Consider the following 14,998-nt stretch of genomic DNA (forward strand, 5'->3'; position numbering starts at 1 on the left):
AAAATCCCCAAAAACAAAAAACAAAATAAATGTCCCTTCCAACCAGGCGCCCCCTGGTTAAGCTGCTTTTCTCTCCACCACCGAAGCGGTCTGGCTGTGTCTCCACACTTCTCGCCTCCCTCTTCTCCTCCTGGGCTGGGACATTCGCCCCAGCCTCTGCACCCTGTGAATCCTGACGAACACCAGGCGGGATGGTCAGCACCAAAGGCTGAGCGCGTTCAGATGCTGAAAACTCCGTCTGCCTTGTCCTGGAAACCCGCAGCCGCAGGGGCACCCAGACTATGCCCGCGGTCTGTTGCCCGCAGCACAAGGGCTCTGCCTTAGCACGCCCACGCTGGAGGGGTGGGGAGGGAGCCGCGAGAACTCCAATCCACTGAGATCCGGCGTCTCAGCCACCGGGAGCGAGCAAGCTGTCTCCGTTCACATGCCCCCCTTCTCCTCCGATCAGCGATGCGCGCCGCCCAGGGACTTTGCCCTAGCGCGCGGCCTGGGGATTCTGCCTTAGTGCGTGGCCCGGGGATTCTGCCTTAGCGCGCGGCCCGGGGATTCTGCCTTAGCTCGTGGCCCAGGGATTCTGCCTTAGCGCGCGCGCCAGCAGGGTAGGGGGTGAGCAGTGAATGTTCTCCTATCTACTGAGAATCCCCGTCTCCGCCTCCGTGGGCGCGAGCAGTCGGCTTCCTCCCACGCATCCTCCTCAGAAACGCTTGGCGCGGGCCGGATGACTCTGCCCTAGTGCGCGCTTGGGCTGGCGGACGGGCAGGGGAAGTTTCCGATCTGCGGAGCTCCGCTACTCAGAAGACCGGGCGCCGCCCGTGTCTCCACTCGCCTCGCCGCCCAATTCCCGAACCCGCCGGGTCTGCCCACCTCTAAGTAGTCCGCGTGGGAGTCCCTTTGCTGCTCAGCGTGTCCCGCAGAGCTGTGTTTTCGCTGCCGTGGTTTGCGCGAGCTAATTCAGTGACTTCCTTACCGCGGCCATTTTCCTTCTCAAGACCGCGCGCTCTTTCCATTGAACCATCAGGGCGGCAGCTCAGCTCAAGGTGCTGAGTTCAGTCTTAGTTGCTGGCGGGTGTAGCCCACCATCGAACAGACAGTCTTGTTAGGAGCACGTGCTCTCACTAGCTGAGCCATCCTGCCACCTGTTAGCAGCTCAGCAGCATCTCAGCGCTGGCGCAGCATCACTGGCCCATGTGGGAATCCAATCGGTGACCCAGTTGCTCAGAGCTCGCATTCTTAAGCTAACTCTTAACCAACTTAGCCACTTGGCCAGTCCCCATGCTGCTTTTTAAAGATGGAATTTATTATTTATTACTTTTTCCATGTAATATTTAGGGGTAGAGTCATATTTTTGTGGCATCATTTGTTTTGTTATTATTTAGAGTTATACCTGACAGTAAGAAGGTAAACTTTGCACAACACATGTTTAATTATTCTGAAACCTTATTTATATGGCTTATGAGCCACTCAAAATTATTAAAACACCCCAAGGAAAACATCAAATAACTGTTCCTGGGCAGTGCTGTTTTGATTGCTGTGGCCTTGTAGTATAGTTAGATATCAGGTAGTTAATACCTCCAGCTTTGTTCTTCTTTTTCAAGATTGCCATGGCTATTTAGGGCTTTTCATGGTTCCACATAGACATATGAAAAGATGTTCAATGTCACTAATCATCAGAGAAATGCAAATAAAAACACAATGAGGTATCACCTCAGACCTGTCAGAATGGCATCATCAATAAATCAACAAACAAGTGTTGGCAAGGATGTGGAGAAAAGGGAACCCTCGTGCACTGTTCGTAGAATTACAAGTTGGTTCAGCCACTGTGGAAAATATTGGGTTGTTGGAAAAGTCATGATGCATTTTTTAATGTTTTTCATTGAAAAAATGTGTCATGACTTTTCCAATAACCCAATAGTATGGACGTTCCTCAAAAAATTAAAAATAGGACGACTATATTATGACCCAGCATTTCTACTCCTGGGTATTTATCCAAAGAAATCCAAAACACTAATTTGAAAAGATGTATGCACCCCTATGTTCATTGCAATGCTATTTATAATAGCTAGATTATGGAAACAATCAAAATGCCCATCAATAGACAATTGAAAAAAGTCATTGTGGTACACATATACAATGGAATATTACTCTGACACAAAAATGAATGAAATGCTTACCGTTTGCAACAACATGGATGGACCTGGGAGATATTATGGTAATTGAAATAAGTCAAACAGAGAAATACAAATACCATATGATCTCACTTATATGTGGAATTAAAAAAACAAAATAAATGACAAACGGAACAGAAACAGAATCATAGATACAGAGAACAAACTGATGGTTACTAGGTAGAAGGGGGTTGGGGGGGTGGGGGTCTGGGTGAGAAAAGTGAAGGGATTAAGAAGTACAAATTGGTAGTTACAAAATATTCATGAGGATATAAAATACAGTATGGGGAATATAGTCAATAATATAGTAAATCTATGTATAGTGTCAGATGGGTACTAGACTTATTGGTGAATCACTTCAAAAATTGTATAAATGTTTAACCACTATGCTGTGCACCTGAAACTAATAAAATAATATTGAATGTCAACTATAATTATAAAAAATAGTCATGGTGACATATAGTACTGCATAGGAAATATAGTCAATAATGTAATATTTATGTACAGTATTTGATGGGTTATTTTGGTTATCACTTTGTGAGATATATAAATGTCTAATTACTATGTTGTTTTCTACAGCTGAATCGAATTTTCAAAATATGTTTTGAAAATAAGAAGTGGTTTGACTCCTGATTACATTTTGAAGACAGAGCTTACAGCACCTGTTGCTACATTAGATTTAGGTGAGTAAAAGAGATGAGCCCATGATGACACAGTTAACTGAGATGTGGGATACTTGCATAAAGATATGTTTTGGGTTGGTAAATGCTATCATGAACTCAATTTTCGGAGCATTGAAGTTGAGAATCTTATTAAACATCAAAGTGGATATGTCAGGTAGGCACTTAGATATACAAGTCTGGAGTTCAGCCCGGAAATTTATATTGAGGAGCCATCATCATACAGATGGTATTTAAACTAATGTGATCACTCGAGTAGTAAGTATAGCCTTAAAAAAAAATCCTGGAACTGAACTCACTCTGACTGTAGAGAAATGAAAAAGAACAAACAAAAGAATGAAAAGGAGTGGCAATAATAATAATAATAATAACAATAATAATAATAATAATAATAATGGAAAACCAGATGAATGTTGGATCCTGGAAAGCCAAGAAAAGAAAGCGTTTAAAAGAAGAAAGAGTGATCCAATGTGTCAAATGCTACTAATTCGTCCAGTAAGAAGAGGCCTAAGAAATGAGTATTGAATTTAACAATTTGGGCATCATTGGAGAATAAGTGAAGTGGTGTGAGGAGTTAAAATGGAGACAAGACGTATAGCTTACTATACAAATAATATTTCTGTAAAGGGAAGAAAAGAAATAGAATAGTTAGAGAGGGAGATGAAGTCCTGAGAGTTTTTATTTATTTAATCTGGAAGAAATAACAGGAAGATCCTATGTTGATGAGAATAATCTAGTAAAGTGGGAAAGAATGATGCTCCAAGAGAGAGGAGAGAATATCGAGGACAATATTCTTGAGTATTTGAGAGGGTGGGATATGAAAGAGGTTGCAGGATTTGCTTTGTCCAGGAGTGTGGGCAATTCATTCATAGTTAACAGGGGATAAGGTAGCATATAAAGGCAGAGATGCACATAAGTGAGGCAGAGATGCACATAAGTGAGTAGAAGTAGGTTGTAGGTGCTTGTAAAAATTATCTTCTGTTTCTATGTTTGGCAGGAAAATAGAAGGAGGTAGGAAACAAGGTGTTCAGATAAGAGTGAAGACTGTGGAGAAGGTTTTAAAGATTTGAGGAGAGACTAGAAAATATATATAGTTATCTATGAACATGGAAGAGAGAATAAACTAGGTATTTTTAGTTGTCTAGGAAAGCGGAAGAGAGAATAAACTAGGGAAATTCAGTATAATTGCCTGACAATATTACAGTTTTACTCAAATCAGTGGTTATTCATTTTAAAGTGAGACTTGTCAGCATAGTTGTGTGTTTTTTTCCAGACATATTCAGCTGCATGAGTTCAAGCAACAAGTAGGCAGAGAGTTGGCTTTAACTAGGGTCGTGGTTTAACCAAGTGAGTATGATGCAGTGAGAGAGAGGTAGGGTAACTGAGGGTATATGAGGTCAGACAATTAAGTTCACAAACTCAACCTAGAAAAAGTGCTACATACCTCATTGCTGAATATCACTATGGTCACCTTTGAAGTACTCCCCTTGGGAAGCTATGCACTGACGCCAGTGCCTAGTCCACCCTTCAAAGCAATTTTGGAACTCTTTTTTCTGGAGTGGCCATCAGAGCTGTCTTTGTGTTACCCTTGATGTCCTGAAAGCCATGAAAATGTCTGTCTTCCTTTTAATATTTCCTTTATCTTCAGGTAAAGAAAGAAGTCATTGGGGGCCAGATCAGTTGAGTAGGGAGGGTGTTCCAATACAGTTATGTGTTTACTGTCTAAAACCTCCCTCACAGACAGGGCCATGTGAGCTGGTTTATTGTCATGGTGCAAGAGCCGTGAGTTGTTGGTGAAAAGTTCAGTCATCTTTATCACACAGCTTTTTCAGTACTTCCAAACTGAACTTGGTTAACTGTTTGTCCAGTTGGTACAAATTCACCATGAATAATTCTTCTGATGTCAAAATGGTTAGCAACATTGTTGCAACAAGTTTGCGAACTTAATTGTCCAAATTCACGTTTGAGGCACTAATTAAATTTAAGGTGGGTAAGGAAAGAAAGAAGGGTATGAACAAGGTGAAGACAGTGAAAATGTCACAGGATCAATTGTTTGTGGGTCCAGTAGGGACATAGACTGTTGGAGTCAGGGTACTGAAAGTTATGAGTGGAAAGAGAAGATGGTCAGAGAATAAGAATTTTTTTGAAATTGAGATAATGGAGGGGTTATAGTTCTGTCATATCATAGAGCATATTTATTAAGGGGCTGGCTAAGTGGCGCATTGGTTAAGAGTTGGCTTGGGAGCGCCAGCTCTGAGTAGCAGGGCCCCGGTTTAGATCCCACATATGAGGGCCAGTGACGCTGCGCCCTCTACAGCTAAGATGCTGAACAACAGCTCGACCTGGAGCTGGGCTGCCGTGAGTCGCTGGCAATGGCGTAGGCTGCAGTAGGGCTTCAGTGTGCTGCCATGAGCTACCGTGAGTGGAAGGCAGCCTGCTTGAGTGACCGGCATGATGTTCTCCACAATGGACTTCATAAGTGTTTTTAGAAATACCACTAAGGGGACACTGGTTAAAGTTTATCTCTGACACACTTTTTTAAAAAAACAGCAGCTTTGCCATAAAACTGATTTAAGGTAGTTGTGTTTTTTAGTAATGTTTAGAACAATATAGCACTTGGTATGAATACTGATATCAGCACACTGTACTAAAACATAATTGTGCAACATTTTGTAAACTAGCTGCAATTTTCAGTAGCTCTGTTCACCAACCATGTAACAAAATTGTAATATTCTCCTAAACCATATGCATGTCTCATATATACATGTATTAATGTATTTTTGGATATTCTTCAACTATAATAGGAGAATATGATTATATTATCTCTATTGGTGTTTATAAAGTATGAGACAGGGCTCTTAGCTCAAGCTGACCTCCCCATGCAGCTGTATTTATAATATCACAGTACTTTACAAACTCTTCTGGAATATACTTATCTCCTATGTTAGGGTTTGTTTAAAATGGTAGAAAGTTTTCCACATGGCTTTGCATATATTCAGCAGTTTGACTTCTTTATTTTTCTTTTTAAAAATTTTACAATTATAGTTGACATCTAATATTTTATATTAGTTTCAGGTGTACAGCATAGTAGTTAGGCATATATATATTTTTAATTTTATTTATTTATTTATTTTTAAAGATCTTTATTGGGGATTTGGGGGGATGGAAACAGTGCTGGGGAATTGGGGGAAGGGGAACAGACAAGTTGCTGTCCTTTTGTTCTTCAGTCTAGTTGTGGAGGACGTTGCTTCACTGGCCCAAGTTGGCACCATCATTGCGCTCTTCCCGGGTGAGGCAGATCAGTCGCCGGCTTCTGGATGGCCGCTCACTGCGGCTGCTGGCCGCTCACGCTGGCTGCTGACTACATACAGTAGCCCATGGCAACCCACTGCCACAGGGGCTGCAGCCTATGCCGTCGCAGGCAACTCTCGGCAGCCCAGCTCCAGGTTGAGCTGTTGTTCAGCATCTTAGCTGCAGAGGGCAGTGTCACTGGCCCTCATATGTGGGATCCGAACCAGGGCCCTCTGGTGTCCCAAGCCAGCTCTTAACCATCACGCCTCTTGGCCGGCCCAGACATATATTTTATGAATTGACCTCCTTGATTAGTCTAGTACACACCTGGCACAATATATAGTTACTGTATTATTGACTATATTTTCTATGCTGTACTTTACATCCCTGTGACTATTTTTGTAACTACCGGTTTGTACTTCTTGATCCTATCACCTTTTTTATCCAGCCCCCCACACCCGTCCCATCTGGTCAAAGGGCTTTCCTGTTTTTTCAGTTGACCTTCAATGTCTCTATACATACAATGACCATCAGATGGAATCTGTTTGATTTCCAACTGTCTAGCTGCCAATATTTGAGCAAGTTTTTCCCTTCCTACATGTCTAGCTCCAGATAAGTTCTCAATTTCAGCTTCAGCTATCCTTTCTTTCCACTCCATTTCTAATGTAGCTTTTTTGTCTTTACTCTCCTTAGAAGTCAGCTTCAGTTGCTCCAGTTTCTCCTATGTTTGTGTTCCATTTCTGATTCCAACTTAGTAACATCATCAGTGAGTTACTCCCTCCTCTTTTCGTCATTCTTGGAAATAGCATTCTTCACATCTTGAATTTTGTCTTGCAACTCCTCTTTGTGAGAATGTCTCACCAGCTGCTTCTCCTCATCAAGCCCCTCTACCAACGCTGTCTCCGATGACCACCAGGTAGCCCAGCACTGATGATGGAACAATCCTGCACCATTGGCTGGCAGGCTCCTCCTTCCCTCAACCCTCACTGGGAGCAGTGGGGGGCGGGTCACTGGCCAGGTTGGGACCCAGCCCAACTTTCAAGGTGGTACTGAATTTAGGCCATGTCCATTGGAAGGAGGAGAAAGGACAATGGAATGCTGCATGCATGCGCATTCCCTTGACACCCTCCCCTCTGAAAGGGGTGTGTTGTGGGGGCAGGCAACAGGAAGATGTGCAGGGGTGTGGCTTTACTTGTTGGAGTTTGCAATCTGGTAATTGACTAGCTTGCTAAAGCCGCTTGAGCAACAATAAAGCTGCACACTGGGCTACCAGTCCTGAAGTGAGGCATGTAGAGATGATACAGTGAGAACCACTTTGGAAGTTCGTGTTTTGTTCTATTGTTCCTTTGATCCCCACTTTTGGCCCCATTCTCAAAAAGGGCTATTAAAAAGCTCTTGTCACTAAGTGGTTCTCACTATGAATACTCTGTGCATCTCACATCAGTTATCTTGGTTTTATTCCTAATAGTTTTTTTTTATAGTTTTCATTTATCTGCTGAAATTCTGCATCTGTTCATGAATGTTGTCCACCTTTTCCACTGGAGTATTTAATCATAGTTCTTTTAAGTTCTCTGATGGTTTCACCATTTATGTTATTTATATTTGATTCTGTTGTATTGCTTTTTTCTTGCTTTTTTAGTGACTCATAATTTTTGCTTGATAATTGAACAGCATATGTAGGACAGAACAGACAAGAGTAAATACTATGTATGCCTGGAAATGAGATGATTTAATTAGGAACTGAAGTGGATGTGGGTTTTTCTGTTGCTGTGATTATCCTCAGTGTACCCATGAGCTTCAAATTCCTCTGGTTACGTTGTGCTTAGGGTGAGTGCCACATTTCTGCAGGGTTTTTTTTAATGTTTGTACTATACCCTTATCTTTAGCCTTTACCTGTGATCCTGCACCTCAGAAAATATATTTCTGCACATTTTTACTTGAAACATGATGTGTTGGTGGTGAGAGTCCAGGGAGGACACTCCCTGTTGTCTTGTGTTACCTTCTGTCTTCCACGGGCTTTGTGTCCCTAGTTCTGAGGAGAGCTTTCACAGTGACCCTGCCCTTCCCCAGTGGTAGAAGTAGAAGGGTTTTGTTTGTTTGTTTGTTTGATTTTGTTTTTGTTTTCTATTGCTTTTCTCTAGCCACAATGGGTCTTCATCTGTTCCTTGGAGATGACAAGGTTTGCTGTTCTTCCCCTATCAGTTTAGGCTTTAGTTTCCATGGGGAAGAGTGATCTGGGCAGAGATTCATGTTTTTTCCACATGGAAACCACTCCCCTCCTCCAGGCCTATATACCATGAGGTAGGCTTTCTCCTGTCCTGCCCTCAATTTATTTTTTAAATTTTATTTATTTGTTTGTTTGTTTGCTTGCTTATTTGTTTGTTTTGTGAGCAGCCAGAGATGTTTATGGAGAAGAGCTCACTGGTAGGTTTCATCTCTCCATAGTCCAACAGATCTCAGAGTTTCATACTCCAGAGTTTCTATGCTAGCTTAATACTCAGCCTTCAGCGACTTGTCAAAAATGTATCTGAAGTTAATCCTGCTTGTATAAAAGCATATTATCCTTCCATGTTATTCCCCAAATTAGCCAGTGCTCATGTCCCATCTCTTTTTGGAGGCACCTGTCTTGTCTTATATTTCAGGCCAGTTTGTTGCTCTGCGAGCTTGCCTCTCTGATAGGTTTACAGAAATCAATGATTTTTGTATATTATTCAATGTTTTTGTTGTTAGAGTGGGGTTCATGCTCTTTCCAATGTCCTACATACTAAATGTCAGCCAACACAACCATTCTACAATGTTTTTGTTAGTATAATAAGATATAACAAGACCTAAAAGTTGGAGACAGAATGTGAAAATCACAGGAAATAGAGCAAACGTAGCTATAACAGAGCACATTTGGATAGGTTAGGGAATTAGAAGGACAAGAAAATAGAGAAATTAAGAAAATTTTGGTTATAAGGTATATATGCTTTAAACGGTGGTGGTTTAAAAATGATGACATAACACCCGAAACTAATATAATAAATTTTTTTAATGATGGCATAGCTAATAACAATCATGAATGAGATAAAATGTCAGTATGCTAATTTTCATAGCTTAGAATCAATAAATTTCAACAAAATGAAAATAGGTAGTTAAAAATACAAAAATGTTTTAATGTTATTGTTAGGCAGGTTTGGGGAGACTAAAGGGTAGGGAAGTGTTTTATAGGCATAGTTTAAGGGAAGGATTGAGACGTGAGGAGCAAATTGTTGGAGATAAAAGCATAAAGTATGCTCTGGAAATAGCATGAAATTTTGATAATATAAAACCCATTAGATCTTTCTTCATCAGATCATGTTCTACTTTTAACTTCTGCCAAACATAAAATATCCTTGTCATCAAAGAGATCTATGATGTTTTAGGTAAGGAATATGTATTAATTTGCTAAAAGTTTATTAGGATAGTAAATGTTTGAAAAAATTATATTAAAGCAAAAGGACTCTTATACAGCTTTAATTTTTATCTTATAAAATTAAATTTATTTAAAGTTATCCTTTAGTTATAGTTTTTCTTTCTGTTTATTCCGTTTTAAATTATCACTATATGCAGTGAGATGTGGTTTTATATATACTAAATATTTTCCCTCATTGTAGTATGAGTTTGCTGTATCCAAGTAGCAGTAGAGAGTTATGTGGCTCTGAAGTGTAGATGAATTTGGGAATAGAAAATAGCTGTTAGATTGCAGTTCCCCTTTTTCTCATAGGAACAGCAACAAAAAAGTTTTCTATTCAATACAAGTGTTTAAAATTTCATTAAGTAGAGCAAACAGTAAGCTTTGGGTGCAAATACAAATGAATGAGAAACTTATGCTTTCAGGTATAGTCCCTTGAAGTGGTTCTCAAAGTGAAATCCAAGGACCCATAGGAGTCCCTAAGACCCTTCTGTGGATCTGTGAGGTCAAAACTGTTTTTATAGTACTAAAATGTTATTTTTATCATACACTGCTTGCACAATGGTACAAAAACAATGATGAGTAAAACTGCTAGTGCCTTAGCATGTATTAAAGCATAGGTACTAAACTCTAGTAGTAGTCATTTATATTCTTCACCACAATGCATTCATAGAGGAAAAAAAAGCCAGTTTCATTTAATGTCCTTGATGAAGCAATAACAATTATTAATTTTATCAGACCCTTGAATATACATCTCTTAAATAATCTATGCAACACAGCGGAAAGTAGGCAGAAAGCACTTCTTCCTATACCAAGTATAATGGTTGTCTCCAAGATTGTTTGAATTGTGAGACTTTCCTGGCCACTTTTTTCATGGAACACCACTTTTACTTGAAAGAACTACTGACAAACTATGGGTATTCTGACTTGGGCATTTTTTTCAAATATAAATGAAATGGGACTCTCAATTCAAGGAAGACAACTGACAATATTCATTGCCAGTAGCAAAATGTAAGCTTTCAAGTGAAAATTAGAATTTTGGATTTTTTTTTAATTTCTCAGTTTTCATTTCTGATGGGTAAATCTGAATAACTATAATCTATATAAACAAAAGTGCTTGGGTTTCTCAATTCTTAAGAGTGTAAAGATGTCATAAGGCCAAAATGTTTGAGTATTGCTGGTCTACTGTTTTAATTTCCTTGTAGGCTACCTTGTTAAAAAGCAGTCAATTTTCTTTCATAATTGTTTGTAATTTATGTTCCACCTACCATCTCTTATTTTATACTAATCCTGAGCTGTTCATTAAGTACAACTCAGCCAGCTTAGGTGGATTTGCAGACTTACAGGTCCCAATTTCTTTATTTTCTTTCTGTGCTTTTTCTCTCTTGAAATATTCCCCAGATGCCAGGAACAGCTTGATATTTTCTTTTGTTTCCTTCTTTGCTAAATAAATACTTTAACTTCCTTCACACTTCTTTTTATTAAGCCATTTACACTGCTTATCTGATATATTTTTAATATCTTTATCAATTTGTAACTTTTTCTAGATCTCTCACAAACTGTTACGGATTTGAGCTTTTTGGCAATTAGGAGTTTTAAGTTATAAAATTGAATTAAAGCACAGCACCCACAGATATAACTAATTTTAATTTACAAGTTAGCACCTAAAATGTGTCATTACATTTCCTACCAGCATCTTTTTCTTAAATACTTTTCACTAATTGAGCACTTCCTCTCTTAAGAAGATACTGATTAACAACAGGCTCACTAGGTGTAGTAAAATATATAATGCTAAATAGGTATCCCTGTAATGTATGCAGTACTTTTAAGAGGTCTCTAGACATATGAGAGATACTTAGTAAAGTCTGTTTATACATAAATAAACAATGAGAACAGGAGCGTGTCTGAGAATTGTGATCAAGATGTTGAGAATATTCAAAACCATACAATATAAAGAATTGTTGGGAAAAGGGTTTTTATGTGCCTAGAGGAAATACAGCTCATGAGAGGCCTAAACACTATTTTTAAATATTTGAAGAGCATTCATGGCAATGGATAACTTCTTCTCTACCCACCTAAGCAGTAGAACTATAGCCACAGGGTAACAGTTGCAGAAAGACAGGTTTTATTTCCATATAAGAACTTTCTCACAGAGCTTTCCAAAGCTGCAGTGGGGTGCTAGAGTGTGTTACCCGTCATTAGGGATGTTGAGGGTTGAACTTGTGAATGCATTTTAGGCAGGCCTGTTGCATGGTGAATTCAAAAATTAGTTGGATAATTGGACTAGATGGCTTTTTAGGCCCTTAGGTCCTATGATTAAAATTTTTCTTTATTTTTAGTCCAATTTGTTTTAAAAGATAAAATTCAACAATTAGACATGGCTTGTAATAAAATTAAAACATGATGAAAAGCATTATATTATTTAATAATGAGAAGCAGGTGAACTAAATAGTACTGCCTTGTATATGTCTATACTGGCAAGACTAATTAGCAAATGAATGAATCAGGGTTCTGGTTACATTTTTTGCTGCCAATATAATGAAATATGTCTCAAAAGTCAGGTACAAAGCCAAGTCTTTTAAGTAAAGGAAGGCATCTCTGAGAGGCTGTGAATTGGGCCTTAAGGCACAAACAACACAGGTGAACCTCACTTAACCATTCCTTCACAGCTTTCTAAATCTCTGACCTACCCACATTTTATACAATCTGTGTTCAGTACTAATCAATTACAGTAATACCTTGGTTTGCGAGCATAATTTGTTCTGGAAACAAACTACTCGTATTGCAAGACATCGTTAGTTTAGCATGTTAAAATGTATTAAATGTTTGCTCATCTTGCAGGACACTCACAAACCACGTTACTTGCATTCCAAGGTTTTACTGTATATTGGTCATGCCCTACAAAAAGACCCTGATGAAACAGCATTGGACAATAGATAAATAACAACTATTTATCCTTATAGATCTATTTCCTCATCCATGAAATGATGCCATACCATCTTCCCTACCTGTCTTTCAGACTTATGAGATAATGTATATAAACATAGTTCAGAAACACTAAAGAGTTCTTGAAATATAAGGAATTATGATTAAGATAAGTTAGAATGATTTATTATATTCTGAGGCAAAATTTCAACATAAAAAGTTGACTTGCATGGGTCCCATCAGTGAAATTCAAATGTGATTATAAAAATTCAAATAAATATTTATCTACTCTTGGACATTTATAGATTTAATCTCATGGAAATCATAAACAAAATTCTGGCTTTGGATAATAAATGTATAAGTGGGAATTGGGGTTACTGACTTTCTTAACTGTTTTTCATTGGCTAGAGACATTCCCAGTATGAAATCAGTCTTTATATACAGAGCCACAGTCCCTACCCATTATTGAAAAAAATTTAAAACCTCTGAAAATCAAAAATGTTTTCATAATTCATTTTAGTGGCAAAACCTGACCTAACTTTAATGGTTTGATAGCAAAACCTAAGTGTGTGAGTTGCTAATTATTATATTTTTTTATTCCATTTAGTGTGATAATCATATGTTTCACTGCAGAAATATTAATGTGTTTGGTTACAGGGCTATACCCCAGATCCCAATAGAGGTGTTATGTAATATATACTATATGTACCCATATTGCCTTTCTAAAATATGAAAAATTCTGAAATTCAAAAGATATCTGCCCTGCTACCCCCCAAGCATTTCAGATAATGTACTATAATAACATTTACATAGCCCCCATCTTTCTTTGCACTCCCAGTGAATATCTAGCTGTTTTAAAAACCAATAAAGACTATTTGGTATACAGGGAAATATAGAAGATAAGGACAAAGTTGTGTACTGTATCACACAACTTTAAAACAATCAATTTATTACCCAAGATCTTTCTGTACTTTCAGTTTGTTCTTGTTCATTTATTTTGCCAAAGTTATATTAAATGGATATTCATATATGGAATTTTGCTATTAAATTTGCTGACCAATCTTTGAGTTTACTCCAGTGAGTATCTGTTTTTAGGGATCAGTCAATCTGAATTAGTGAAACAAAATGACAAACATATGTTTTAAAATTATGCTGAATGTGACACTCCAAAATATAGTATAGCTTTTAAAATACAACAACATTTAACTGTTACAATTAAAGTGAAAACTCTTAGGCAAACCAGTCTTTATTCTGATAAGCCCATCAGGAGGTAGATGATAGTGCTCTTTATCTAACTCATAGTTGATGGCAAATAGTTTTCATTCAAGATAGATGTCATTGGCCAAGGTTGTATCCATCTATGTACTTTGAATATTGAGTCTTTTCCATTACCAGCAGCTTATTTTCAGAAGCCCATCCAAGGATTCTTTTGTACTGTCTACACCATATTCACAGTCCATTACCCTGATCTCTACTCTTCTGGCTCTTCAGGGAACAATTCCTCTAGTAATTTTCTCAGGATCTCAATGAAGGAATTGAGTGTTTTACCCTAAAATGTGACAATTCACTCAGCAATTTTAAAGATCATTCTTATTTGAAAAAAGTATATTTAATGGTTTCTTAAAAATATATCAAACTGATTCAAAAGAGATATGGCACTATTAATCAAATTGGAAATTGTGACCTTTGAAATGAATGGGGCTGAAATCAGGCATTTGGATCACTATATTGCTCCTTAATGATAGTTGTCTTTTGACTTTTCTTTTATCTTTTTATTCTCCCAAGACTCCTTTTTCCTATCTTCTTCCTCATTGTTGCATGTAGTCTTTATTTTGTTACTACATTGTTTTAACTTTTTAATTTCCTCCTAACCCCCCCACCCTGTGCATATTTGTCTCTTGACTTAATCCTGTGCTATTTTAACTATTCCTCTACTCATTAATTTATTTGTATAACTTGTTCTCTATTGTTTCACCTGAACCTTGAATTCTTCTGATTGTCTTTACATTCTTTTGAGTGAGGATTAAATGAGTTAATTAAAGCACTTAATACCTGACATATTATAAGCATCATATAATTTTTAGTTAGTGTTACCATTTAATTACATGTTTAAAAATTCTACACTCAAAAAATTAAAATTTAAAAATCTATCAATATGTTCAGTATTACATATCATGAAATGTCATGTAATTTCCTTAAGAAATTGAACAGATATATTTTCCTTTTCAAATTAAGCTCTGATTTAACATTCTCTTTTACATGTACATGGTTTATACTCTCACATGTTATTCAAAAATTATTTCTTCCTTTGACATATATTTTAGTGCCAGAAATTTTTTTTTAAAGATTTTTATTGGGGAATTGGGGGAATAGGAACAGTGCTGGGGAACTGGGGGAAGGGGAACAGACAAGTTGCTGTCATTTTGCTCTTCAGTCTAGTTGTGGAGGACGTTGCTTCACTGGCCCAAGTTGGCACCATCATTGTGCTCTTCCCGGGTGAGGCA

General features: G+C 38.0%; 1 protein-coding gene and 1 pseudogene across 1 annotated transcript in view; one reads left to right on the forward strand and one right to left on the reverse strand.

Annotated features, from left to right (window-relative positions):
• The window catches only part of TENT5D (terminal nucleotidyltransferase 5D), a 70,468-nt gene that overhangs the window by 41,346 nt on the left and 14,124 nt on the right, over positions 1-14,998 (forward strand). Inside the window, exon 3 of the mRNA XM_019648184.1 lies at positions 2,745-2,848. The gene's annotated coding sequence lies outside the window, so the exon portion shown is untranslated. The remainder of the gene's footprint in view (positions 1-2,744; positions 2,849-14,998) is intronic.
• The window catches only part of LOC109385668 (OTU domain-containing protein 6B pseudogene), a 13,546-nt pseudogene continuing 4,070 nt past the window's right edge, over positions 5,523-14,998 (reverse strand).

This window comes from Hipposideros armiger, unplaced genomic scaffold (assembly GCF_001890085.2).
Source record: "Hipposideros armiger isolate ML-2016 unplaced genomic scaffold, ASM189008v1 scaffold_121, whole genome shotgun sequence".
Lineage (NCBI taxonomy): Eukaryota > Metazoa > Chordata > Mammalia > Chiroptera > Hipposideridae > Hipposideros > Hipposideros armiger.